The sequence below is a fragment of the Peromyscus eremicus genome, chromosome 9, assembly GCF_949786415.1.
Source record: "Peromyscus eremicus chromosome 9, PerEre_H2_v1, whole genome shotgun sequence".
NCBI lineage: Eukaryota > Metazoa > Chordata > Mammalia > Rodentia > Cricetidae > Peromyscus > Peromyscus eremicus.
The window spans coordinates 45,084,300-45,110,918 of record NC_081425.1 but is presented as its reverse complement, the minus strand read 5'-3'; the positions used below and the strand labels follow the sequence as shown (position 1 = coordinate 45,110,918).

Genomic DNA, 26,619 nt, shown 5'->3' with positions numbered 1-26,619 from the left:
GTCGCCATGGCAACCATGGGGTACCAAGACCAGTCCCTGAACGTCCAGCCTAGAAATCCAAACCGGCAGCAGCAGCACGAGCTGGTCCCCTCGGCCCCTCCCTCGAGGGGATAGCGCGAGCCTGTGCCGCGGGAGCGACTCGTGCAGCATCGGTGGCCAAGCGCTCCGCGGGCCCCAGGCCGGCCTGGATCCCGAGCTGGAGCGCGCCACGCCGCCTTCTCGACAGGCTCCGCCGCGGGGCCAGCAGCTCCTCTGGGCGAGACGGGCGGCCCATCCTTCCTCCGCTTTACGGATTTCCGGGGGCGACGAATTTTGCCTCGGTCCCTACGAGCATCTCTCTCCGCTTCGCTCCCCCCCCCCCCGCCCCTCGCGACTCCCCCCACCCCTGGGCGCGCGCGCGCACACTCACTCACACTGGCAAGGCGCGCGTGCGCACGCCCGCGCGCCCCGAGCCGCGGAGTCTCCAGCGCCCCTGAGCAGATCCCACTCTCCCGGGCGCTGCTACTCACACAGGCTTCCAGCCGCCACGGGGCGTCCTCTGTCTGCGGCAGCGGCGGCGGCGGCGGCGGCGGCGGCGGCGGCGCGAGCGGCGGCTGCAGTCTGGCCCCGTCTGGCTGGCTGCTCTGCGCCCCGGACGGAGTCCGGCAGAAGCGCGATCGGGGAGGAGACGCCGAGGCGAGGAGGAGCCGCGCCGCGCCCCGCGCTCGCTTGCCTTGAATCCCCGCACCGTAGCCCCAGGTAAGCGGCTCCGCGGCCCGCAGCATCCCCGGGCTCGTCGGTACTCGCAGTCCAGGGGGTGGTGGTGGGGTTTCCCGGTCCCGCCCCCGCCGCGGCCCGGGGACAAGGAGGCACCGAGAGGAGTGGGCGAGGGGGGAGGGGAGCGGAGCTGGAGGTGAGGCTGGAAGGCAGCGGGGTGGGGGAGCCCCCTGCGCCCTTCCCCGCCGCTCCCCGGGCTCCCGCACTTTTACGAGCTGGGGGTGCCCGGCGCCCCACACAGCTGTTCTCCGCTCTTTTTGCCGCTGGCCGGCTAGTGTCCGCTCGGGCTCAGCGCCCGCCACGCACCAACCGCCTCCCTTGCACCTTGGACAGCGCACCCCGCCGCTCGCCTCCCGGGGACCGCACCCGGGACCCCGTCCTGCCCGTGCAGCCCTCCGGTTGTCCCCTTCTTCCCACAGTGTCCCCCTCCTGTCTTGTATAGCATCTCCCTGCCTTGGCGGTCTCCACTCTGGCGCGGGCCAGAAACTTTCCTCCCCGCCCGGTCTGCGCGAGGTACTATTGTTGTTATTTGTGTCTGTCCCTCTCGCCGGGAACTGGACACATGGACAGGTCTTCCTTGGCGGCGGACGATCGCCTGCCTTGCCCAGTCCGAGACGGCACTGGGCAGCTGGACTCGGACACCCGGCCGGAGCCTCGGCAGCTGGGCGCCCGCGGGTTCCCAGCCTCTCTGGACACGTGCACTCCTCCCACGGACGCGGCCCCTCCCGGACCACCCCATGTCCTCCCCCTGCACGGCCACGGCCACCCCATAGGTTGGACACCCGGGATCGCGGGCTCTGATTGGCTGGTGGCGTAACCCCGCCTCCTTGGAGGGGGGTGGTTCTGGAGTGTTGTGGTTGTCATCCTGCAGCGAGCACATGGGGGAAGTGGGGTCGACAGGTGGGGAAGCCCAGTTCCAAGGTATAGTCATTCCAGTGTGTGTAACTGAACCACCCTCCTTCCTGTACTTTACACCGTTCGCCTTACTCCGTCTTCCGCAGTCTTCCACTGTTAGAACCTTACAAATCTTTAAATTTGGCTAAGATTATGTTTGTTCAGTGGTAGCGATTTTTACAAGTAGCTTTAGGAGAATGCAGGAAACAAGTGCACAAGACGAGATTCACAGCGAGCTGGGCTGAGGATTAGAGTTTGGTCCTTTGGAGGAAGTCATGGAAGGGTGCTTACGGCATCTGAAGAGGGTGGAGAAAGGAGAAAGGAAATTGATTGATGGCCGAGACCCTGGTGCTGAAGAAGCCAAAGAAGAAGGAAGTGGTGGGTCATTTGTAGGTGGAGACGTGAAGTCCCTGTGAGCTGTACTGGGAGGCAGCTGCGTTCTGCTGAAGACCGCTCTCTGGGAAAGGAGTAATTTTGTATAGTACTTAGGTAGTGATTAACACACTTTGCTTTTGTTTTGCCAGCGGTGCACTTTTGATAGGAGACTTATAGTAATAATGTCTGCCCACATAATGGATATTGATTATTCCGCTTTCTTGTAATATGCAGATTTGCAAATGGTAATGAATTTCATCCCTCTAGAGGGAAGCATTAAAGTGCTTTTGAAATATCGTGAGAGAAGACGAATGAGCATTGTGTAAAATCCAGAGACTGTCCTGACATTGTGTAGTTCCGTTCCAGAAATGCGTATAAATGACTTTGATTTCTCTTCATTTCAAAGCCCTATTGCTTCCAGCATTGTTGAGCTTTAATTCCTTCAGGCTGTTTTGATGTTGTGTCTGTACGTCTTAAGAATATTGTAATTCTTATCTTTAGTAACCTTGTCAATGGGAAACAGGCAGCAACCGATGCAGGGTAATGTTGACAACTTTATACTGAGCACACTGTGTATTATTTTATTTGCAAGCTGGTGAAATATGCAAGAGGAACATAGCATGACTATAATTCCCCCAGAGACTCATGTCCAAACAATGTGGAGAATCATGTGAGGCTATTCCAGGGAGGACAGTTCAATTATTTTTAAGACGAATAAATTTCAAAGATTCCTATGCGTAAACAGCAACACTAGTTGAATGATCTTTGGACGCACTGGCAGCACATATTAAGTAAAACAGCTTATTGAATATGTGAGATGATCAAAGGAGATGGCACAGCTTTCCCACTTATTATTATGTAAGCAGGGAGAAGAGCCTTGCCGTCTGGAGGACTTCATACTCAAGGAACAGGGTTTGACACATCTGACGAATCTGAAGTCATTGCTGTTGCTGAGAAGATGATTCTTACTGTGTTTTTATTTCTTTAGTTCATGCTGGTTTTCCAACATGGATTTAGATGCTGGTTGTGGGCCTACGAAATCTAGATTATGTAAACTAGAAAAGAATGTGTATAATAGCACAAACATATGTGCAAAATATATATTGATATCTGCATACAGTCACAAGTTGATACACGTAATTTTAGGGTACATGCAATGTATTCATATATATGCATTATTGCCAGCCTTAGAATTTTTGCTAATCTCTTCTTGTCCGAAAGGTGGCCCTGTTTTAAACTGTAAAAGCATTATCACCAGTAGAATTGGCCAATAGATCACAGAAACAGACAATAGTATTTTGTTGCCAGGCAACCACCTACTGTGAATGAAAAACAAAGCAGTGACAGCTGCTTGCACATCCTGAGACTCAGCCTGTAACTCAGGCATCGAAGCCCTCCACATAAGACACACCTACAAGTTGCATTTCAGACAGGTGGACCTATCTCTCTTTAAAACTGTTATTAAAATAATTTTGAATTTTTTGGTTGTAATAAGGATTATGTGGTTATTGTTGAGTGAAACGAAGTAGCTAATTTTGATTGCCCTCTTAGTCTTGGGGTAAACAGAAAAACTGAAGTGGGAGAGAGGTTTAGACCCTTCCCATTCTTCCCTTCAGAATCATTAAACATTGTAAACACATTTTCGCCACTGTCAGGTGCTCTTGGGATGTTATAAAAACTTGAGTTAGGTCTGTGAATAGATGGCAGCCTTTTACTGCTAAAAGAGAAGCAGAGAGTGATGCTCTCTAGCTCAACCATTTAATTCTGTGCATTACTGAGGAAGAAGGGGTGGGGGTGGGGGGATGTGACAGCCTGGTGACAACCCATAGGATACCTTCCCTGGGAAATACCTGATGATTTTCTCCTCTGAATCATTCTGTCTTCATCCTTATTTAAATAGAATTTGTAGCTGGGATTAAATCAGGATACTCAGAAAGTACAGCAGTAATTGCAAGTAAAGATCAGTATGGACACACAGGGCTAGACTGTGGTCTGAGATGCACTGCATACAATTTATTCTGCATCCAGCCCCATGAACCCACCTCTTTCCCAACACTTGGAAGCTCAATGCCTTGCTAGTTGTTTATAGATTTGAACAATCTTTAATAATCTCTTATTATTGTGAGAAGTGTGTGTGTGTGTGTGTGTGTGTGTGTGTGTGTGTGTGTGTGTGTGTATGTACCTTTGTGTACAGGTTCATTCTCATGCAGACACTAGAGGGCATACTTGGATATTGTTGCATCTGCCTAAGTACACTCCATTTTATTTTCTGAGACAAGGTCTCTTACTGGCTTCAGGCTTGCTGACTAGGCTAGACGGGCTGGCCAGAGAGCCCAGGGATGCACTTGTCTCCACTTCCCCACTCCTAGGGTTACCAGGATACACCACTATTTTTTTTCAATTAGATGTGATTTTGTTTTTGTTTTTCAACAAATTCAGGTCTTTATGCTTGTTTAGCAAGTAATTTACCAACTGGATTATCTTGACGTGTAAATTTTTGATGGTGGTGAGATTCAAGATTATGTTGGTTAGTTTGTCTTTCTACAAGAGTGCAGATATTACAGTTTCCTACATCACACATGATCTAGGGTCTTAAGTGAAGGTGACATTGAATTTATGGTCATATTCATTTTAGGGTTCTAGCGTGTCGGTAGAAGGTAAGTCTCTAAAGGCCTAGATTGTTGTAGTCTAGATTGTTCCCAGACTCAAAAATGAACACGAACATATTATTGGTGGCAAACTTAGAGCACCTTGCATAATTCCAGCATTTCTTCTAACCTGAGGAAATGTATTGCACGCCTGATATGTTTTGAAGTTCCTTTTGCTAGTAAAGAATCTGCATTCCCCGCTGCCTGTCATTGATGAGCAGAGTAAGCATTTAATGATAACACAATACCTTCAGTACAGGAACCAGGGTGGACTGATGGGGGGAACAGTGTAGTGACAATATTAAGTACCATTGAAAAGACATTCTCACCAGAAAAGATGCACTTTAGCAGATTGGTAGGGGGGATAAATTGATTTGCAGCATGTCTAACTTAGCTTTAGAAGCCTTCTATTAATTTGTTCTAGCTAGGAAGATTTTCAAACAATAATAGCTTGGCAGATTTCAAGTGAACTCCACTGGTTTACCCAAATAAAAACACAAAACGTTTTCCATTGTCTGAGTATAGTTTGTCCACAATAGGTATTTGTTTTGGAACTTTGGAGAGTAATCTAAATTTCAAGATTATTTAAGAAAAGAAATTCTGACATTTCTAAATGCATTTGCTTAGTAGGGTGTTAAATAGTTGATATCATATTTAATCTGCTGGAATCCTGGAATTTAGTTTCCCTCTCCTATTTTCTCTTATAAGATAATGTGTTTATAGGAACAAACAAATCATACACAACACTTAATACCTTTTCCTTTTGCTGTTTATATCCTTATGATAGAATATAGTTGGAGTCAGTTTGCTTTTTTTTAATGTGCTGAAGAGATGATTTAAATAAAAGATGTTTACAGTTTCAATTTCCTTATGCCATCTTCTGCTCTTAGATCCTGTAAACTCTCACCCACCAAAATAGGATTATTACTGAAAACAAACAAGTAAATGCATAAGCAGCATGCCGTTGCTGCCCTGCAGGCTAGCCAGCCAAGCATCTCTTCCCATTCTTAGAAATGTGTTTACTTCTGTGCACATATACATGCATAGGAAGTTGAAAGGTCTATAACTCTTGTGGATAGAACTAGTATTTGACTGGAAGATTTGTGTGTGGTCATATTTAAGGTGAAGATGAACTATTCAGATTTTTAAAAATAGGATAGCATAGAAAGAATCACATTTATTCTTTTTGGAAATAAGTACAGTTATTTGATAATATAACCAACTGTAGCAGTTGGAACAATATTCAGGACTCGCAGCCGAGCATGATGTATGAGAGACACCCCAGATATGCTCTGTGGGGTTAGTCCATCTTCCCTTCTTCTCTGTGTAATAATGTAAATATTTCAGTCTTCCTCCAAGTGAAAAGTAGAAGCTTTGAATATGGAGAAGACAGTACTGTCATTTTGTAATAGCTTTTATATTAACAAATCTGAAATAGCTAACTTAGTCAGGGATTTTTTGGAATATACTTCCTCCTAGTGTAAAGTCACACCAGAATTATTGATTTTTTTCACAAATATAGCCATCCCTAGTATAGCGCAGCTCTTTAAGAGCCCACAGCAACATAACAAAGGTTATGGCTGTAAGTCCGAAGGAATACTTTATTTGGCTGGCACTGGAGAGTAAAGTCCGCGAGCTTCGTGTAATTATCCAGACTGGAATGCAGCCAAGGCTTGGTGGCTAACATCCCAAATGGTGGGGAAGTACCATGGATGAGGTGTTTAGTGACTTCAAGTGCCTTGTCTCATTTGCAAGGGGACACCTTGTGCATCTCGAAAGCCTCAGAAGCCATTGTGCACATACAGGACAGAGCCCAGAGTCACCGTTGCTATCCAGATGCCCAGGTTTTATACCATCGAGAAAGACCTTTGTCCCGATGCGTCTTGGTGATGGAGGGTGGGTGAGGACCCCAGCCTGAGTTCTAATTGCTCATACCTTTATTTCCCACTGCTTAGGTGTTTGCCTCCTACGAAGGGTTTTATTCCTGGCTGCATATTGGCACGTCTTTCATGACATGTAAGGTGATAAATGGTTAAAGTAAGGTTCAGTATCCCTGGTTAGGAAGTCTATAGTGTACAAGTGGGAAATTCCACACCTGACATTATACGGTGAGGATGAGCTGCTGTCTAGATTGTGGGTATAATAAAAATATAGGGTAAAGTTTCCTTCAGACTACATGTATATAAAATATAACTGAATTTTATGTTTGGGTCTCACCCCTAAGATGTCTCATTATATGTATGTAAATATCTTCAAATAAAATTCAAAATACTTCTGGTACCAAATAGTTTGAATGATGGATTTTTTTTTCTTTATTAAGAAATTTTCTACTCACTCCTCATGCTATCCACAGACCCCCTCCCCAATGATGGATTTTTTTAACCTATGCCTTCTACAAGGATTCCTGACTGTCTTACATATATCAGTGATCAGTATACATTTGTCTGGTTCTAGTAGTGAAATTGTACTTACTCTTTTATTTAGGACCATTTTTCTTCTTCCTGGTGTAGGGGCACTCATAATGCCATCTTAGAGACTATTTCTTCAACGAACATTTATTGAGCATTTGCTGTATGAATGGTACTGTATTTGGCTCCATGGTTTATAGACTCTTAATACTTCATTCCAGCTGTTTGGAGAGAACATTTTTACTTTCAGAAAAGTACACAAATTCATTGTGCTCTTCAGAAGAGTTGACAGGGTCCACCAAAGGTTTTGAAATTTAGTGAGATCAGGCAGCCCATCTCAAATCTGCCTGTTCACAGGACTCTCATGCCATACTTGTCACAGTGCTAGTTTGCAGATCCTACCAAGACCCTTAGGAATGTGCAGAGACGTGGCTGGGGGAGAGGCCAGAGTCAGCTTCATATTCGGCCTCAGACACTCCATGCTTCTGTAAATATTTCCCCCTTCTCCTCTTATGTTGTATAGCTTGGTAGTGTAGTAAGCAAATGGCCTTCACAGTGGACCTCAGCACGGCTGAGCTGGCTCATACCCTGGGGCATGATAACCATGATAGCCATGATGGATGCCCTGTCCTGTGTCCTGGAGTTCCACCATGAAACTGCTCCTCAGTAACCCGGAGAGGCTGTCTGGTGCCCTGGGGGAATTAATGGCTGTGTCTCTTCCCACCATTATACTGGTTCTTCCTGGGATTCCTTCCCAGGCAGATAGCTTGTACTTACATTCTATCTGAGGTCTGCTTCTGTGGAGTCCCACACAGGAAATAGCAGAACCTGCTTTATTTTCTATTTATTTATTTATTTTATTTTTATCATGCGGCAAGTTTGGGAGAGCCAGTGTCGGGTGATGATGGAGTGTTACTGAAGTCCATAGATGAGGACATTGCACTTTAGATTTGGAGCTTAGAAAGATCACTCTGGCAGATGTGTGGGGGACTAAATCAATGGGAAAGGGGTTGGGAGCACGAGACCAGCTGGGAAGCAGGCCTGCCCAGGCAGTGATAAGCACTTATGTAAAGGTAGTCAGGAGCACTTAGGCTGCAGATGGAGATGCAGGGAAGGACTGGAGATGCAGCCTAATGGAGCGCAGCCCAGAAAAGTCAGCAAAAAAGTCACAGATACCTATGGCATGTCACCCACTACCATGCCAGAGAGGGTTCAGTCTTCCACCCTGTGCACCATCACCCTGCTCTGCCCATTAGGCTCGACAGCCCTGGGGTGGCTGTGGACTCTTTCTGTGTAGCTTATATTCTTACCCAGTCTTGCTAGAGTTAAATTGTAAATTCAGACATAAATAAAAGACGACAAAAAGATAAATTGCAGAGTATAAATAATTCACCACCAGGTCATTAAAGGAGGAAGGTTATATTTTACAGGAAGGATTTGTGGAGTTGTACAGAAGAATTGGAGAGATCTTTGATGCATGTTCATTTCGTGATGAATAGTGACTTTCCTTCTCTCTTGCTTGTGGCCAAGAAGTGATGTTTGTCCATCATCGGTTTCTGGGAGAGGACCATGGCTCCCTGGCTTTATGGCTATTGTTTTCCCTGCTGCCCTGTTAGCAGGTATTTTAGCTAAGTGAATGAGTGCTAGCTGGGGTGTGGCTTTCTTTTTCCTTCTCGTTCTGTCATAATGCCCAGCTCTTGACTGCAGTTTCCCTGGCCAGTTATTAGTCCACACGCTCCCAAAGGAGATCAGGGGGTACAGAGACCAAGAGAAAGAAAGCAGAAATCCATAAAGAGAACTGTTTTGAATTAAATGCCTAATTATGAAATGAGCGAGTTAGAGCTTGTTAGATGATATGAAATAAGATAAGGCGGCCTTCTAATTAGTATTGTGTGAATGCTAATATTCTGGCTCTGTCTGAGGTAAGACTGAGAGCTGAACAATCAAACAAGGGAAGCCTATCACCACCCTATTTTTTTTTTCCTAAAGTGTCATTGAGTCAATGACAAACAAAGACCAAATTATGAAGAGCTAAAGAATGGGTCATTGAAGAGCTTACTGGTATATGATTAACAAGAAGAACAAAGAGTTATGAGAATGAAAACACTGTGTGTGTGAGCATTGTAGAGGGCAGGAGCACTGTGGGAGAAAGAAGGTGAAAAGAGACGTTGCTGACGGAGGATGTTATACATATGTGGACATTGTAGAGGGCAGGAGCACTGTGGGAGAAAGATGATGAAAAGAGATGTTGCTGATGGAGGATGTTATACATATGTGGACATTGTAGAGGGCAGGAGCACTGTGGGAGAAAGATGATGAAAAGAAACATTGCCGATGGATGATGTTGTACATATGTGGACAGTGTTTGAATTGAATTACGTTTTTAAACTTTTAGATAATGGTAAATTCACATGTTATTGTAAGAAACAATGCAGAGATCTTATGCATCTCTTTAGCTAGGTTCTGCAAAGACAAAAATCTTACAAAAACAGAGCATATAGCAGTAGCTCTCAACCTGTCAGTAGCAACCCCTTTTGGGGGGTTGAATGACCCTTTCACAAGGGTCACTGCCTAAGACAATGGGGAACATCAGATATTTACATGACCATTCATAGCAGTAGCAAAATTACAGTTATGAAGTAACAACAAAAATAATTTTATGGTTGGGTCAACACAACATGAGGAACTGTATTAAAGGATCACAGCATTAGGAAGGTTGAGAACCACTGGCATATAGTGTAATCTTATAGCTAGGATGTTGAGGTTAGTATAATTCTACCAGTTATACTGAGATTTCACAAGGTTTTCTTGTTTGCGTGTGCTTGTACGATATTCATTTATTTGTCATCGTTTGATTTGAGACCAAGCTGGAAGTCACTACGTAGCCAGGGCTGGCTGGCATCAGTATTCAAGACCCTTCTTTCTCTGCCTCTCTAATGTTGAGATTCTAGGTACATTTAATCTTGAAAGTCACATCATTTTTCATTTAGCTGGTCTGGATTGGTTCTGGCTAAATTGTAACCAAGGAACAGATGATACAGAGTAAGCGCCCCTGGTGTCTTCCCATCTTTGGATTCTGCAGAGTGACATCAAGGGCCACCTGACCATGGCAGGAAAGTCAGCGAATTGTTTCAGTTGCTTTGTTTGCTCCTGTGACCCTTGCATGGCCCTAAGAAGGCTTCTGAAGTGTTTTGTAATAAAAGCTTGCTCATGGAAACTCACGAGGATACCTCCTCCTACACTAGTATGTCTGTCCTTCCCTTTTCAGCTGGGTACACTGCCCTTTGTCCTTTTTTCCTCTTCTCTGTTTAGGAAGGAGCTCACTCCTGAAGGCTGCCTTCTCCAACCTCCAAGCCAGCAGGTGGGAGCTGGTAGTGAGAACAACAAATCCATGTTTATTTTTGCTTTGGGTAGTATCCCTGGTGACAGAACCCCTCCTCTGTCTAATCGTTCGTGCTTCCACATACCTTCTCTCATTATCACTGCTCACTAGTGATGTAGTGATGTAGGCCAACGATGTACTGTGGTCCCCCTGCTCTTAAGAACCTCTTCACCAGGCCCCATTGCTGAGGACAACACCTACGCAACTCATTGAACATGAAGATGTTGAGCTGGTACCTAAATAGAGCCTTCCCCACTACATCCCAGTGTGTTTGGTAGAGTAAAGTATTCTGCATGCTACTAAAGAGAAATGTGAACGCCAAGACAGCCACAAACCCTTTGATCTACAATGAAGTAGTGCCTGTAAGACATGTGTGCTAGTGCAATGGTAACACAAAGCTTGTGGGAGTAACCGACCAATAGCTGATTTGGCTTAAGGCCCACTCCATGAGATGCAACCCATACCCAACACTGCTTGGGTGACCAAGAATCTGAGACTAGGTAGTCCAGGGACCTGGGGTAAAAAAATCAAATAATGCAAAGCTAAAGAAAAAAAATGTAGTGATAAAATGACTCCTAATGATATTCTGCTGTACTCATAGTTCAGCTCCTTGCTCAGCCATCATCAGAGAATCTTCCTCTTGCAGCGATGGGAACAAATATAGAGGCCACAGCCAGACATTATGCAGAAAGTAAGAGACCTTGGAACACTCAGCCCTAAATGGGATGTTGCCATCCAAGTCCTCCCCTCAGGGCTCAGGGAACTTATGGAAGAGGAGGCAGAAAGAGTGTAAGAGCTGGAGGGGATGGAGGACACCAAGAAAACAAGGCCTTTTAGATCAACCTGAGCAAAGCTCATGAACTCACAGAGACTGAGGCAGCATGCACAGGGCCTGCACCAGGTCCTCCGTGTTATAGTATGGCTTCCAGTTTAGTCTTTTTATGAGATTCCCAAGTGTTCAAACGAGTAGGTCTCTGGTTCTTGTGCCTTCTTTTGAGCTCTTTTCCTTCTCTTAATTTGTCTTGTCCAACTTTGATGTGATGTTTTTCTTATTATATTTTTGAAAAATGAGTGAATGAAAATCTAGGTACTAGGGTAAAGGTTAACAACTGAGCTGTCATTTACACTTTCTGGAAGAGAGAAAATCAGTTTTCTCCAATGAAGTGACACCGGGTATATCAACAACTCCAGGTCAAACTTCATGCCCAACAGTAGTTGACCAACATATGATGGACTCCACAGTTTTTCTTTTTGGGTGTTCATTTTATTTTCTTGATTTTGGGAGGTTTTGTTGCTGCATTGGATTTTTTTTTTTTTTGAGAAAGAATTTAAAGTTGGGTGGATAAGGAGTGGAGAGTATCTTTAGGGACTTGGGAAGGGAAGAATATGATCAAAATATTTAAAAATTGTTTTAAATAATAAAAAAGAACCTCTAGACCATCTGATGGCTTGGAGCTGCCCATTCCTCTGTCATCGAAGTAAGCAATTTTCTATTGTTTCCTCAGTGGGAAATGTTTGAGGGGTTTCTGTTTCCTTAGGCGGACAGCCTTCAGTTCCTTAAAGCATAGGGATGACAGGCTGGGTGGTGGTGGCGCACGCCTTTAATCCCAGCACTCGGGAGGCAGAGCCAGGTGGATCTCTGTGAGTTCGAGGCCAGCCTGGGCTACCAAGTGAGTTCCAGGACAGGCGCAAAGCTACACAGAGAAACCCTGTCTCGAAAAACCAAAAAAAAAAAAAAAAAAAAAAGCATAGGGATGATACAAATCTGATAATCCTGTGTTCATAATCACTCCACTGTCCCCCAGTCTCCATCTCTTTCCTGACCGCTTAGGACTTTGTTTCAAAGTACCAGGTTCTCTTTGTCAAATGATTCGGAACCCTGGAAGTTTCTTTCCAAAGTCTTTGTTGCTATCTTCTAACACCCCCCCCCAGCCCCCACCCTCGCTAACCTTTCCTCCTGCCAGCAGTTCTTTCTGAGCCCATGTCTGTGGAATACCCTTAACATATTAACGTGCTGGCTTCATGACCCACTCATGAGTGTTCCTGGGCTTGTGGGTCAAGTCTCTGCTGCATCCGGGTTTGCATTTACTGACGTTGCACTTGTCTGTATTAAGATAGCTTTTGTGTGTTTTCTTACACTTTTCTGCTTCCCTCCTATAGAAGTATATGTGTTTGCACAACCAACACAGTGGCAAGAATGCTGATGAGAACACTTTGGAAAGAAGGGAGCTAGACTCAAGTAGACTGTATCTATAAAGCAAGTGACAAAGGCAAATTGGGGGCCACCAAAGCCAGGACTGTAATGGCCTCACACTACCTTGAGGAAGGGGCTACAAAATAGTTAGTTACTTGGCATCCTAAGAGATGGTGGTGGGGCAGTGATTGCTCAGGCACTCCTCCTCTCCAAAAATGGTCTTATTGGCTATTGATTGCCACCATATTAGTCCTTGAGCTTCATCCATCCATTCTCCAGGGCACCTAGCCAAAGATAGAGTTGGGTGTTGGAGCCCTTTTTTAAGAAAGAGATTAGAGCCGGGCGGCGGTGGCGCACGCCTTTAATCCCAGCACTCAGGAGGCAGAGGCAGGCCGATCTCTGTGAGTTCGAGGCCAGCCTGGTCTACAAAGCGAGTTCCAGGACAGGCTCCAAAGCTACAGCGAAACCCTGTCTCGAAAAACAACAACAACAAAACCAAACAAACAAATAAAAAAAGTTTAGAGGTATCCAACTGAGATGCTCACAAGAGCACATCAACCATCTGAAGTGCTCTATCCTTAGAGCCCACTGACCATTGCAGCCTGCATGGTGGAGAGTCTTAGAATTAACAACCATCTACATCGTCAGCAGCCCTACAGATGCAGAACCTGGAAAAATGCAGGACCTTTGGTAAAATAAATTTAAGTATTGAAGGATTGCTTTTGGAATGGCCACTGAATGTGTTCTCCTGGCCTCATGGTGGGCACAGGGCATGGGAGTGTTTTGTGGGTTAGTACACATGGTTATGAAGGAATGGATCTGTCTGGAACCTGCCCATAAGGCTGCTTGCTTGCCTCTGCTCTCCGTAATGATAAGAAGTGGTGAGTGCTGGGCTGTGGGTTGTGGATTAGGTGGCTCTGGACAAGCTGACAATGGAAAAGAAATAAGCTTATTTCAGATGAGCATAAGCTTCAAGGCAAGTAATTAAGACACACTTCAGCTTCATGGGAAAATTAGGATTCGAGTTAATACAAGTACCGGGCTGGAAAAAAGACGAGTCACCTGCTCACCTGTAATCAACGAAGAACTGTTTAGTAACAAAACATCAATTACGCTTGCGCTGGTGTGACTTTCTCCTCTTTCCCTTGCTATTATATCATAGAACTGACTGAGTCCAGACTCCTTTTCCCTCTGGTGACACTCTATGCACCTTTCTTTCTTCAAGAGGTCCATGCCTACGTGAGAGAAAATAATCGTTTCTTGTGCTATATCCATGTCCCCCGCCCCTCAGTCTTTTACCCATTTCACTTACATCTTTCTACAGAGATGCACGCTCCCTCTCCTGGTTACACAGTCAGGTGCGGTGGTGTGTGGACAGAGTTTTAAACTGTATATTTCTAAGTTTTTGAGACTCAGTTTTGACGTGTAACACACAGTAGGTATTTGGAAGTCATAGACTCTGCTGCTTCTGTTTATTGGCCAAAGTGCTCACCATTGTTAGTGTTGGGTGGGCTCTAAGTAGTTTCTGATTCTGAAAAGCTACTTGTTAAAGTATTATTTTTGACCCATGCATTTTAATTCTCACGCTGCATTGTGACCTAGCTTGATATTCATTCTGTAGTAGAAATTTAATGTTTTTGGAGAAAGGCATGCTAGATAGTCATTGTGCCAAATGAATAGGTATTTATTGTGCCAGGTCCACACTAGATGCTGAGAACACAGTAGTGAATGAAATAATCATTATTCCCCGATTCCTGGGAGTCCATAGCTTACTGGTAATGACATTAAATAAGTAAACACAAAATAATTATATAATTGGAACTCGTGGTAAGCACTTGGAAAAGACAAGGTTTCTCTGCAAGAGTATAATGAGTGTGCAGTGGTCAGGGGAGCCTTCTAGGGGAGAGTAATTTATCAATTAATGCCTGAAGGGTGGTTAAGATTATCCAGATGGGGAGTCCTAGGTGTGGTGTCCAGAAAGAGCTTGGTTTTTGGAAACTAAAAAATGGCCAGTCAACATTGCTGGGCATCAGATAGTGAGGGTGGGCTGTGCATAAGAAGGAGGCTGGTGAGACTGATAATGCCTTCTGCTCTGTGGCCTGAACTTAAATCTTCCCTTAGGAGTGCTGGGGAGCTATTCAGACGATTTCGTCTGTCCTTCTTTTCAAATTGAGGAAAGCTCATACAACATAGCGTGAAACATTTGGAAATGAACAATACAGTTGCATTTAGTGCGCTTGAAAGGTTGTGAAAGTACCACGTGTACATCCTCTAAAGCCTTTTCTTCTTTGCACATGGAAACCCTGTACTGGCACAGTCACCAGAGGAGTCAAGGGAAGTGCTGAGGACTGGTGTTAGTGTTCATGATCTTTCTGGGGAGTTTATAGAGGGGTCAGAAGGGGAAAGACTGGAAGCAAGAGGACCAACATGGGGATGATCTGTCAAGTCCAATGGCTATGGGCTCCTGAACAAGGCACAGGGATAATGGGCCCAGATGGAGATGAGTAGAATGATCTGAGACAGAGTCACACAATCACGTTTGATTATCTGTAAGTGATTGAGCATTCTTGTAATTATGTACGTCAGGCCTGTCTGGAATGCTGGGTAGACCTATAGCTACTTGAGTCTAGCTCAGATAACTGGTGCAGAAGGACTAAAGATGGTCCCAGAAGGATTCTTACTGCAGTGAAGACATGAGGACCAGCCATGGTTCTCTTCTTGTTCATCTGTACTTAAGATTAAAAGCGTCCAACTGTTCATCTCGGCAGGATTGTACGAGTCCTGGGTATAAAATAGACAAATACACAATTACACATATACTTAGAATCTTGAGTGGGACAAATGCTGTTTGGGGATTCTCTATAACTTGATACCAAAGCTAAATATGCAATATAAATGTTTGGTTGGGTAGAATATATTTTTTATTTTTTTTCTTGGAACAGTATGACTCTCCCAAAATTCGACAGTGATGGACTGAATAAATGCAATATAGCAATTTACCATAAAAGAAATAAATTATTAGTGGAAATTAAGTTGTAAAAAATATTACCTTATGTTTGAAAAATTTCTATTACTTTAAAGAAATGTTCATACCAATTAAACTGATTTTAGAAGCTAGGGTACTTGAGACTATTTTTTGGAGATCTAACAAGCTGTAGTTAACATTCACCAATAAACAGATCACAATTTTTATCTTGACTTCTGTTCTATTTGTCCACAATGGGTGTTCCCAGCCCAAGCAAATCTGTGGCACTCAAATGTCTGTAGCCCAACAGTGTTCAGAAATCTTTGAAACAATCTTTCCTCAACAGTCTATACCAAGTGTGCTCAGTGATAACTTCAGAAGTGAAACTAGGAGGGAGTCATAGTCTTTTGGTTCCCTTGAAACCATTACCTTGGGAAGGCTTAAGTGACTGAAATAGAGACTCGAACCTTATGGACACGTTAGGGATTTGTCCAAGAAGAGTGTAGCTATCCAGCCTCCTTTGGGGATAAGCCAACCTTCTCTGCCCGATACATTAGACCTGCGCCCGGCTGCCCTCTGCAGCTCTGAGTGGCCTCCGTAGTCCCTGGCCTCCTTGATACGTTGTCTGTTTGCTCTGCCATGCCTCTGTCTTTCCTGTGTGAGCATTCTTGGGTTAGATGAAGCTCAGTTTCTGAGAAAAGAAGCTTCCTCTTGATCAGTGCTATTTCCAGTCTCCTGGAAGATGGAAAGACACTTGGAAACGGCTGCCTCTGCTCCTCTTTCAACGTGTGTACATTCGGCTCTGAAAAAGGTGCCATTGCTTCATCACGGAATCTTATAATGGCATAATATTCTGAGTGCCTGGCTAGTTTCTTCATTATTTTTCTTCTCCCAGAACATTTAAGTTTAGAGAGAGCTTGGAGGCAAAGCTGTCCATTTATTTTGTAATACAGACAGAATCAGTAAATACCCAGGTTATTTTTAAGTTTAATTTTCTCCTCACAAAAAACGCATGCCATTATGAAATAAAACACTATAAAAGATGCAGGAAGAATAAACCATTCCTCAGAAACCCCATAGACAACCATTGCTGACACTTTAGAAAAATTCTCCCTCGCATACCTCCCACTCTGCTGTGTGTGGAGGTGGGTGGGAGTGAGTAGGGTTGTATTCACATAAACACTACATACAAATAACATTGTAAACAAATGTGATTTTTGATTTATGTTTCTCTACAACCTGTTGTTTTTTTCTAATATAATGTAGGCATCATTTCATTTCAGATGGTGTGTATAATATATATGTATATGTAATATATGATTTATACATTTTTCTTTTTTTATTAAGAAAATGTTTTCATTCATTTTACACATCAAAGATCTCCTTCTTCCCTCCTCCCACCGCCCCACCCCCTCCCAACCCATCCTCCACTCCCTTCCACAAGAAGGCAAGGCCTCCCATGTGGAGGCACATTTAACAGAGGCAAGTCCAAGCCCTTCCCCCTGCCTCAAGGCTGCATGAGGTGTCCTATCATAGGTAGTGAGCTCCACAAAGCCCGCTCATGCACCAGAGATGGATTCTGATCCTACCGCCAGGGGGCCTCCCAGGCAGATCAAGCTACACAACTGTCTCACCATGCAGAGGGCCTAGTCCAGTCCCATGCAGGCTCCACAGCCATTGATCCAACTTTCATGAGTTCCCTCTAGTTTGGTTTGGTCGTCCCTGCATGTTTCCCCATCATAATCCTTATGCACTTGCTCATAGAATCTATCTTTTCTCTCTTTGATTGGACTCCTGGAGCTCTGTCTAGTGACTGGCTGTGGATCTCTGCAGGATAGCTAAAAGAATCCTGTACAACAAAACCACCTCTGGAGGCATCACTATCCCTGACATTAAGCACTACTATAGAGCTATAGTAATGAAAACAGCTTGGTATTGGCATAAAAACCGACATGTGGACCAATGGAATCGAATTGAAGACCCTACCATTAACCTACACACGTATGAACACCTGATTTTTGACAAAGAAGCCAAAACTGTACAATGGAAAAAAATAAAGCATCTTCAGCAAATGGTGCTGGCATAACTGGATGTCAACATGTAGAAGACTGCAAATAGATCCACATCTCTCGCCATGCACAAAACTCAAGTCCAAGTGGATCAAAGACCTCAACATAAATCCAGTTACACTGAACCTGATAGAAGAGAAAATAGGAAGTAGTCTTGAACACATTGGCACAGGAGACCACTTCCTAAATAGAACACCAGTAGCACAGACACTGAGAGCAACAATTAGTAAAGGGGACTTTCTGAAACTGAGAAGCTTCTGTAAGGCAAAGGACACAGTAAATAAGACAAAATGACAGCCTACAGAATGAGAAAAGATTTTCACCAACCCCACATCTGACAGAGGGCATGATTTATATTTTTAATGATTGAGTGCTTGTATTGGGTACCTTTGTGCTGGCTAGTTTTATGTCAACGTGACACAAGCTGGAGTGACTGAGGAGGAGGGAACCTCAACTGAGAAACTGCCTCCGTAAGACTGGGCTGTACACAAGCCTGTCAGGTATTTTCCTAATTAGTGATTGACTGGGGAGGGCCTGGCCATCGTGGGTGGGGCCATCCCAGGGCTGGTGGTCCTGGGTTCTATAAGAGAGCAGGCTGAGCAAGCCATGGGAAGTAAGCTAATAAGCAGCATCCCTCCATGGCCTCTGCATCAGCTCCTGGCTTCAGGTTCCTGCTCTGTTTGAGTTCCTGTCCTGACTTCTTTCAATGATGAACAGTGATGTGGAAGTGTAAAATGAATAAACCCTTTCTTGGTTTGGTCATGGGGTTTCATCACAGCAAAAGTAACCCTGACTAGGATAATGTTCATGGTAAGAAACACAGTTCTTGGGCCAAACTGGCATAATAATGATAAATCTATTGAAAAACTCTGCTGTTGTAATTTGAGTGTTCCTCTCAAAGGTCTGTGTGTTGAAGGCTTGGCTCCCAGCCTACAGTGCCCTTGGGACTGTGGACCTTTTATGAGGTAGGATTAGGACTCTTAGTAAGACTATGACCCTTCCTCATCCTTACCCTGCTTTCTGGTTTCCATGTGGTGATCAGTGTTCTCCGCTGTGTGCTGCCACCATGATGCCCCACTTTAGAGGCTCCCAAACTGTGTGGCTAATCAACCACAGACTGCAACTTTTGCAACCGTGAGGGAAATGAACCCTTGTAAGCTGATTTTTCTCGGGCGTTTGTCGTGGTGGCAGCACAGCAGCCACACCATTGCCATTTTCTCTCTGCCTCAGATTTAGGGAGTTTATGCTAATTCCGTCTCACCCCCATGAGTCAGGAACTAAGTTCTGAAAAGCCTTTCGGAGTTGGTAGCTAATGGTGTCTGTTGGAATTTTCTCCAGTGTTGCTGACAGACATTAGTTTCTAATTTTTATTCCAGAAACCATGGCTGCTCTGAGTACACTTAAAATATTCTCTTGATATTCATGTGGTGACAACCCTTCGGTAAATTACTATTAAAAAATGTTGGATCCAAAGTTTACATCTTAATAGCCAGGAGCCATCTTATTTATAGCATGGTACTTTTGCTAATAATACCCTGATATCACTCAACAGCCTGTTGGAAGTTTTTTTTTCTTTAATATTTATTTGTTTTGTTGTTGTTTCAAGATTCTAAATCTTTTAAGTAGAGGTTTCAGAGTTAAAGGAAGATCTCAGATAGAACAGTTTCTCTTAGCAGAACAATTTTGAAATGATATCATTTGAAGCTGACCATAGCCGCTGTAGACAGAAGTGATGTATTCTACCAGTTATGAGCCTAGTTTCTGGTGGGTGATAGCCCAGAGGTTAACTATTTGGAAATCTCAGGGTGTCCACCTTGTCTGGTTGATGGCAAGTGCTGGCTCATATTAGCTGTTACTATCATCCTTTTCATTTCAGTATGTGTGGGAAAGACCAGTGAAGCATGATGGGAAGTCAGGGGGAGTTGATGACCATTCATATGTTTTCTCTGTGCTCTCAACTAGTTTTTCTGAAAATCTTGTGGTTGAATTTATTGGAGAAAATTAGCTTAGGGATCGGTGATTTCTGTAGTGGCCAGGCCTTGTGGAGGCCACACTTTTGAGGCAAGAAATAAGGAAACTTACTGAGCTGATGGACACTCAGGGACCCAGTGCAGACATGCAGTGTAGCAGAGTTGCTTTGGTTAGTGTGGGTGAGAAGGGTGTGTGAATAGAAGAAGCCTGCTTGAAAAAACTCAGCCTACCGTGAATATAATTTTAAAGGCTTTTATTTATTTTTACTTTATTCAGGAACTGGAGTTACAAATGGTGGTGTGGTGCCATGTGGGTGCTGGGAACCGAACTGGGTCCTCTGTAAGACCAACAAGTGCTCTTAATGGCTGAGCCATCCTTTCCAATCTGGTGGTGAATGTCTTGGAGTGTTTTCAGCCATGTGTGCATAGGATCCTTTTTAATCCCCACAGCAGTTGTTTATGTCAATAAGAGTAAACTGTAGCACAGAGAAGTCCAGTACCATGTCTGCTCTCCTTGCTGGTAAGTGGAGGAAACAAGAACGTGAGTCCTCTCTTCTACTGTGTTGTGTTCCACAGTGCCCCTCTTATTTTAACATAGAAACTACTAATAACTAGCTTTCTTTTATTTGACCTGATGACAGAGAAAGGAACACAACATTGAATATCAAAATAAAGATGCAGCATTGAAGAGATCCACCCGAGAATCGCTATTGAACATGTTTGGTATTGCAAAGGGCTCAAATGGAGAAGGTGACATACACAGGAAACAAGGAAGTCGGGTCACTAGCAGCGACGGGAACAGGCTTGCCTGCAGAAAATGACTCTGTGAGTTGTGAATTTTCACAGGCAAGAAACATGTGGAAAGAGGCCAAGAAATACAAAGAGACCAGATAAAGTGGTGTGATATATGTACATGTGTTTTAAACCTATAAATGTGTTAAAGAAATACTAATAATTGCCAAACTAGAAAGGTTTATCATGGGAGCATGCTCACCTCTGTAACAGAAAATTTGATTACGGGGTAGAAGTTTGGGGGAGTTTGGGAGGTGTTTGAGCTTGTCTGCTGTTTTTAATTGGATCGAGTGTGTTAGAGTGATATGGATCTAGCAACTCAATCAAAATGAGACAGAAGAAAAGGACAATATGAACAGAGGGAAAGAGAGAGCTTGGGTTTAGCAGAGTTAGTGGATAAGAATAGTGGTTTCCTGGAGTTTCACAATATGGCCAGGCCTTCTGACATTTAGAATATGGAGGAGTTCTTTGCCAGTGTGGGCCAAGAGCTGTGCCCAGCTCTCTTAGCCTCCCTTGCTCCTTCCGTCTCTAATTGCTGGATGCCAGGTGGAGCTGGAGGGCACTGGCAGATTGAGTGGGCCTAGTGAGTCTCCTGTTACATCTGGCAGCAAGTGCCCCGCTCTCCACAGGCTCCTGCTGGCTGCTGCACACTGCCCGTGTTGGTGGAGTCAGCCAGTGGACAGCTGATTCGGAGCCATGGGGGCGTGCACAGAGCTTTGGCCAGTGGCCAGCCGTATATGGCAGACCCTGCTCACCGTTAAGTGCTTCAGGGGGAACTGAGTGCATGCTTTCCCACTGACGCTCTAATGAGCCCATTACAGAGTATTTGCTGCAATGTCTCCTTAAGTCACCTTTATTGAGAATAGACTCCCTTGGCCAACTGCACGGATCCCTAGAAACTTCCCTTTAATGCACGCTCTAAACTTTTCCCTCCAAGCTTGAGGCAACCGCCGTCTGTCCCTTCCATCAGTGGCTGGGGATAGCTGTGGGCACCGATGATGCTACTGTCTTAAAAAGCCGAAAAATAGATACAAAGTGAAGTTGAGTTTCTGCATCCTTCAGGGCAGCACTTCTGACCCCAGAGTTAAAACAACCCAGGAACAGCACGGGACTTGTCAGTGAGCAGTGCATCCTTGAGTGGTCCTTGGTGTCCAGTGGGTGCACCCTCATCTCAGCACTGAAGATGCTGTTGCAAACTCCCAAAGCTCCAAGTTTGTTCCCACATCTCTTTAGTCTCAAAATCTTAGCGTGAAATATTTAGTACCCTAGGAAAGCTAAATTAATGGTGAGTCAGAGTAATTAAGGCAAAGTAAATAATCTCCAAGGTTCTCACTCCCCCGTGAAACTAATTTCAAATCTTATCCTTCATGTGTTAAAAATAGTTCTCTGCTAATTCAAGATGGCCATGCACTGTGCTGGTGAAGTGCACTTCAGTTCTGTTGAAAGGATGCAGATTAGAGAGTTATTTTCAATTGGGCACTTTTTTTTTTCCAAGAGAAGCATTCATTCTGGCATCCTGAAAGTGTGAATCTCTACGGGTGAGCTGAGAGTTGAGTACAGCTGCAGCCAGGCAGATGACGGGCCAACGAGCTTAGGGTAACTTGTTGCTGGAGCATCCTTTTCTTCCTTTCAGTGAGAACTTAGTTTCCAGCCCTCTCTCCATTGATGAGGTTTGTTCAACTTTTGCAGGGGTTTGATGAGCCAAAGCCTGACCTTCCTGTGTCTACTCATTTAGAAAATAAGTCCACCTGAGGCCCTGGGGGATGGTTCATTGGTAAACGACCCACTGCACAAGCATGAGGTACGGAGTTTGGGTCCCCAGAACCTACATAAAAGCTAGGCTTGGAAATACATGTCTGAAACCTCAGCACTGGGTGTAAAGATGTATGTATATTATGTATATAATACACATAATATACATAAATTATTAGGATCCCAGAGCTCATTCACCAGCCAGCCTGGACAAATCATTGAGCTCCAGGTTCAGTGAGAGACCCTGCCTCAAACAATGTGGTAGACAACAACTGAGAAAGACATTTGACATCTATCTCTGACCTCCACTTGCACATGTACACATGCACACACCTGTATGAACATCTACACACACACACACACACACACACACACACACACACACACACACACACGGTGTATTTTGCTCCAATGAGCAATGGAAACACTGGAACTGGAACATAACTTTAGTTGGTATCTGAAAACACTTAGAGTCACAAGCCCACACCTGTTTCTTGTTTATGAATTTTAGAGGTCACAGCACTAAAGCACCTCTATGGATGAGGGAGACATGTGCATTACCCTATTTGCCCAGGGCGTGAGGGACGGAGTGACGGCTCGGATCCATGTGCTTCTTCCAGTGGGTGGACCTGTTCAGGGCTTGTGACAATGGTCTTGATCAAGTGAGAGAACTTCCTCTTTCTTTGTGATAAGAGCATCTCTCTTGGTTGAGAAAGAAGAGCTGCCTTTGGAGAGAAACGTCTAACATTGGTCCTCCATCGCCTCAGCTGAACTTTGAGGTCATGACCATTGCGATGTATGTAATGATGCTTTGCTTTGGAAATGTTGTGAGGTGGTGACACAAGAGTGGAAGCCACAGGATGCCATGCATATCACACAGTTGCATATAGCCACCTAACCAGAGCAGAAATATGGCTAAGCAGTGGTGATGCCTGTGGACGGTGGCTTTAGTGAATTTTTTATCTTCACAAATACCTAGCTTTGGTACCACTTAACCTTTTAGAGGGTGAAATGTCTCTAAATTTTACTAAATTTTTATTTCTCTTTCTAATAAAACAAAACACATGAGTGTAGGCATGTGACATGTGCAGGGGATGATAACTTCTTTAGGGTATATGAAGACATAAGACAGTCATGTTATGACTTTTTAACATCACTATTGATATCAGAGTGATAATGTGCATTTGTACAGTGCCCGGAAGTGTGAAAAGTCAAACCTTACTATTTAATTATCACAAATGAAGTGGGCAGTAGCCCTTCTGTTTTAAGGGCCATGATGATGAACTTTGGTCATTGTTTCATCTTTTTTTATATCATACATATTTACTGTGTGCTTCCTCATGTTATAGGAGGTTAGCTTGTACAAAGATGACCCTGTCCTTTGGGAGTAGGTAGGCAATAAGGGGAAATGGACATCAGTGGGGAACAGTAGTAGGAAGCTGTCAGTTCCAGATTGTTGGAAGGGTTCACAGACGTGCTGGGGATTAATGTTTAACGGGGGAGGTGGACTGCCAATCATAGAAGTTAAGCCTGCCTCCAGAGGGGCTCTCCATGTAAAGAAAAGCTGCAGCACAGGGACAATGACCACAGTGTGGGCAGAGTAGTAGCATGAAGTAACCAGGACACCGAGGACATGTAGAAAGGCCAGGGAGGTGAAGCTTGGAAAGGTCACGTAGCTTGTAAACGACAACCTGGAGGACACAGCATTTTCTGTACCCCAGTTGATGATTCTCCTTTAGAGTAGGGCCTTCATTTAGCCTCCCACCCCGACCACATCCTGAGTCCCTTCTATACAGGCACATTGATGCATGCAACATGTAGGGATTTCACCCAATGCATTTACCCCATGTAGCCAGAGGCATGAGCTTGTAGTTTGGTCAGCATAAACCTCTGTGTGTCTCCAGGGATTAGTTCAGGCACTGTGAGGAGGGCCGAGGCCTGGGTGTGCTCAGCTGAGTGGTTTTTGGCAGGTAAAGCAAGTGTTACTGTAGCCATGGGTAAATAGGTGGATTGTTCCTGCATGCCCCGCCCTGATGTCGAGGTCTTGGGGCTTTTATGTATTTGGTGCTGGGAAATATAAACACTTCAGTAATTAATTTGAAGGTGATGGTGCTTTGAGCTAATTCTGCAGGTTAAAAATAAGGTGTGGGTCACAGAGATGAATAAGTGCCAGAAATAAGTGAAAACAACTTAAAGAGAGTGGCGGGGGGAGGTACAGCACGGTAGCTGTTAGCCGAGACTGCAGCTTAAAAGCAGGCGATTTGGTTGGGTTTTGTACACTGTATGCTGTGTAAAGAACAAACCTTTCCATTTTTTTCTTTTGCCACTGAGAGCCATGATGTTATCTCTATAATTGAAAATAATCTTCTAAGGTTGCTCCTTAACTGGGTTTACACAATCCTCTTTCAAATCAGCTGCTATCTGCCCTTACATTTCACAGTAAATGCTGCTGTCTGCACAGCCCTTGCTAACAAGAAGATCAAGTGTAACTCTTTCATGTTGGAACCTAGTATTGCCATTGTAATTATCCCAGCAGGCTCTTGGTTGTGCTGTTGGGAGTGGGCTTCTTTCTCACCTGTGTCTGTAAGGCGTGTGAGCCCCTGTTCCCAGCAATGTGCACTTTCTCAGATATCTTAAGGATTTCTTTAACTTTCCCAAGTCCTTTAATTGTTTTATGGTTGGAAATATTTTCGTAGCTGTTTCAAGGTTGTTGCTGGGGTTAGGGCAAGGTAGGTTTTAGGAATTTTTTTCCTTTAGCTCTACCAGATGTTATATACAAGAGAGCTCTACATTCTCTGTTTATACCTTCACTGGCCTCATTTTGGCAAAGTTAGAAAAACAGCATGCCTATTAAGCTGCGCTAGGCAGGTTTTGAATAAATGGTGGTGAAGGAGGTAAGCATTAAGGTATGCTAGCCCAGAATGCTGCGCAGAGCAATGGAATATTCTTTGGAATTCTTCAAGAGCAAGACATATTCTTGTGTGCTCAGGATTCAGATTCTTCATGATTATGTGTCTTTGCAATATTTATCAATCTTCCTAGATAGCATTCACATTTCACTGTTGTTACATTACCCCAGTTGCATTATTAATTAAAAAAAGATTTTATTTCTAGCTTAGCAACATATTCAGTGGCATTTTCTTCAAATCATGGCTGCCGATTGCTCACTTCCTTAGGGAGATGTCAATCAACAGCCATGTAAAGATAATGGCGCATCAAGTCCTATTTAAATTAGAGCCCAAATTGGGCTGAGACGTCACAGGAAGGTCCTAGCAGGTGTTGCCTGAAGATGCTTTGGGACATGAGCAAAGTTTGAGGATCTAATGAAGGACAAGATAGGGAGGGACGACACTGAAGGAACTTCCTGTGCCTTGGTTCTCCGGCTGCTTTTAGATAGAAGTTTTACTTCACGATGTCAGTTGGGATGTTTGGATTATGAGCTATTGTAGACTGAGTATTTGTGTCCTCCCCCAACTTCCTGTTTAAATAGCAATGATGCTTCTAGAGGGTTGCTTGAAGCTTTGGATGTGATTAGGTGGTAAGGACAGAACCTTCATGGGTGACATTAGTACCCATATCCGAGAGGCCAGGAGAGCACTCATCACACTCATCTTGTGAGGACCCAATGAGAATGTGACATCCGGGAACCAGGAAGTGGGCCTTCACAGACACTGACCATCCTGGCACTTTGTCCCTGAACTTCTTAGTCTTTTGAGTTATAAGAAGTTAATTGCTCCTGTATATAAGCTATCTAATATACACCATTCTTTTGTTGGCAACACAAATGGACTAAGAGAAAGCCTGACTTTTCTGTTGGACACCCATGTAACTAACTTCTTCAGTCAAGTCTAAATATCCTTGGGTGAGAAATAACAGAAATAAAATCAAATGTCCTGAAATGAATTTTGTACAAGTTTGAGAAAAGATTCATATACTACATATACATCAATAATAAACAGTAGATTTATGTGTCATTTTAAAACTAGATACTTAGCCATTCTAGGCTACCCGTTGCCTTGATTAATGCCATTAGTAGGGATAATTGAAAATTGATTGACTCACTTAGACACCTTCCTAATCTCATTAACAAAACTATGATTATTCCATAAATACTTCATGTTGCATTTCACAAGCCACTTATCAGTGTGTGTTTCAGAAAAAACCGAAGTATGTTCTGACTGTAGAATAACATTGTTATGAACAGTAAGTAGTAAGAGAGTGGACCTCCTGCCTGATTGCCACAGCTGGCTGCCAACAGGGCCCCTTCAGGATTGCAGAACTCCACTGGAGTCTTCCCTTCCATCTGGGAAGTGCATACTGCCAGCTCACATCTGTGGGAGGCAGAGACCCAAGCTGTGCATGCGTCTTTCACTCTATGTTGTACATAGACCAGTTCATTGCTTCCATGGATCAC

General features: G+C 44.2%; 1 protein-coding gene across 1 annotated transcript in view; it reads left to right on the top strand.

Annotated features, from left to right (window-relative positions):
• Nucleotides 1-541: 541 nt before the first annotated feature.
• Enox1 (ecto-NOX disulfide-thiol exchanger 1) overlaps nucleotides 542-26,619 on the top strand; it is a 562,855-nt gene continuing 536,777 nt past the window's right edge. The window contains exon 1 of the mRNA XM_059273297.1: nucleotides 542-738. The gene's annotated coding sequence lies outside the window, so the exon portion shown is untranslated. The remainder of the gene's footprint in view (nucleotides 739-26,619) is intronic.